Source organism: Acanthisitta chloris, unplaced genomic scaffold (assembly GCF_000695815.1).
Source record: "Acanthisitta chloris isolate BGI_N310 unplaced genomic scaffold, ASM69581v1 scaffold4686, whole genome shotgun sequence".
NCBI lineage: Eukaryota > Metazoa > Chordata > Aves > Passeriformes > Acanthisittidae > Acanthisitta > Acanthisitta chloris.
In genome coordinates, this window is record NW_008676369.1 from 1 (window position 1) to 2719 (window position 2719).

Below are 2719 nucleotides of genomic sequence, written 5' to 3' on the forward strand. Positions count from 1 at the left end.
TGGGTTGGGGTTTTTTTTGGGGGGTGGGAGGGATTCAAACCCCTTGGCACCACTCAAGGGCTGTGTCCAGTGACCCACGTCTGCCCCTGGGGCCAGGGAGGTGCTGGGCAAAGCCCTTCGGTCCCTAAATTTAGTTGAAGTCCCTTGCTGGACCTGGGCCTGACTGCATAAGAGAAATCTCATCTCTGCTGTTTTTAGGACATTCTCCCCTTTCCCTCACAGAACCTCCCGGAGCTTCGAGGAGCAGAAGGGAGATTGTACAGTTCGGGCTGGTCTGGGCTCACTCACACGTTTGGCTGCACCAGTTCCTCCTGCTTGTGTCAGGAAATGCCAATTTCTTGGTACCAACACCACTTCCTTTGCCCCGAGAAGGTTGGTTGCCAAGCAAAGCCTTTGCCCAGAGGTGCTGGGCAGATCCCAGGCCCCTCCTGTACCTCCAGCTCTGTCACAGCTGGAGCAGGTGATTCCTGTAGGTCCCTTCCAACCGAACCATCCTGTCCTCTCCGTCCCCCTGTGTGTGCTGAGTGTTCCATCCGTGCTCTGCGTGGGATCAGGAGCAGGTGGAGGCAATGGAAGCAGTGCCAAGGCTGCCACTGGTGTCACTCTCCATGAGCTGGGAAAGGGGTGATGGAGCACACGTGCTAAGTGATGGAGAGGGAGCTGAGCAACAGCATTTAGCATCAGGAGCAACACCAAAACATCAGGCAGAAAAGGAGGTTTGAGCAGAGGGAAGGCAGAAAGGTGTGTAGGGAGAGACCAGCCCATTGTATAGAGATGTTCCTTCTGTTGGGGTTTTGGGTTTATTTTCCTCTCTTTTTTTTTTTTTTCCTCCTTTTTGTTTCCTTTTTTTATTTTTCCTCCTACTTTTAGATCTGCAAGCTTGTGCACTGTGGGTGCGTGACTATTTTAGTGTGAACCGTGGTTTTGTCATAGTATTGAAATAATAAAAGCTTCAACATAGTTTGGATGTGGAAGGTGTAGCTAGTTCAGATTTGAAAAAAAAATATATAAAATATTCAGGAATAAAAAAAAAAAAATAATAAAAATAGAACAACCAACCAGAGAACAACTCTCAGAAAGAACAGAAGCCTTTCAATGAGGAAAGCAACCCGAGCTGACCGTGGCATCCGTTCCCAGGTGGTGAGCAGGAGGGTCAGGGGGTGGGAGGCTCTCCCAGTGGCATCACTTCGTTTGCAGCTGTGAGAAATAATGGTCTTGTCCTTTGCTAAGTGTGGGGTTTGTTGCATTCTCTCCTCAGCTCCTAGTGGAGGTGACTGGGGGACAGGCTCTGGGGCCTCACTCCAAAGCTGGTGTGAAACCATCGCAGTGGTGTCTGTGGAGCTGTGGGGAAGTTTGGCTCACAGTCCTTAGGATTCTTTTTTTTTTATCTCCTGAAATGCAGCAGGAGAGCTCCCGTGGTCTGGCTGTGCATGGGGAGTTTGGGCAGCAGTGGGTACCTCCTGTCCTGTGGCTGAGCACAGTGTGTCCCTCGTTTCTGCAACGTTTTGGCTGGTTTTGTCACCTGTGTGTTGTTCCCTCTTCAGTTCTGTCCCCCAGAAGCTGAGCAGCTGGTAGGAAACACAAGAGTAATGCACAGGATCCTGCCCAGTGCCAACTTGTTGGGTGGGAATGGTAACTATCACCCCTGGACTGGGATTTCTGTTGGAAAAAGTGCTCAGCTCAGAGCCCAATCCAACCCCTAACCACTTCAGCAGCCAACCCAACTGGCTGCAGTGGGGTCAGGCTTGGATGAGCTTTAAGGTCCTTCCAGCCCAGCCCGTGGTGTGGTTTGGGATGGATGGAGTGTCCCAGTTTAATGCTCTCCTGACACCTCCAGTACTTGTAGTGCTTTTTAATCACCCTTAATGGAGACTAATTTGGTGTAGACTGACCCCATTTCCAAGCTGTCTCAGGCTTCATTGCTTCCAGGCTTTGAGGAGGGACCAAGGCAACGGTGTTGGTGCTGTCTCTGTCGTGTGTGTCCTCCCCTCCCTGCAGGCCACACCAGGAGTGTTGCCATTCCATGCTGCACCATCCGTGAAGGTGACGATAGTGCAATCCTGTCCTTTGGTTTCAGAGTGGAGTTTTCCTTTCACCCTTTTCTATGGAGCCTTCAAACCCCACCTTTGTCACACTAGGCTGTTTTGGTAGTTGTTCTCAGCCCCTCCATGGCCACCCTTCCCCAGCATTCCCTACTTTTGGGGCCTTTCTCTCTCTTGTTAAAAAAAGAAAAAAACAAAAAACGTTTTTACCGAGTGAACCATCCGAGTCCACCTTGACTGCCATTCTCACCGGTGTAAATACTGAGACTAACTGAGGATTTTGACTTTGCATTCTGTCAGAATACTGTGTTCAAATAAAAGTTACAAAAACAAAACTTCTGCCTCGGTCTGCCCTTCTTTAGCTGCCCTGCCTGGGGCTCAGCCCAACTGGGGCTACTGGGAGGACTCCACCTCTGTCCCTCTGTGTGTATGGAGATCCCTCGAGGTAACACACACACAAAAATGCAATTTCATGGGGGTTGTGAAGCTTTTTTTCCCAAAAAAAAAAAGGCGGCTCTGTTGCCTTGCTGTGGGAGGGTTTGTGTTCCTCGCTCGTGGTTGTGTTTCCTTAGCAACGCAGAGCTCCTCTCTGTGTGCCCGTGGCTCTGTCTGTCCCCACAGGCATTTCTGCTGTTTTCCTTCTGTTTTCCTGCTGTTTTCCTGCTGTTTTCCCGGTG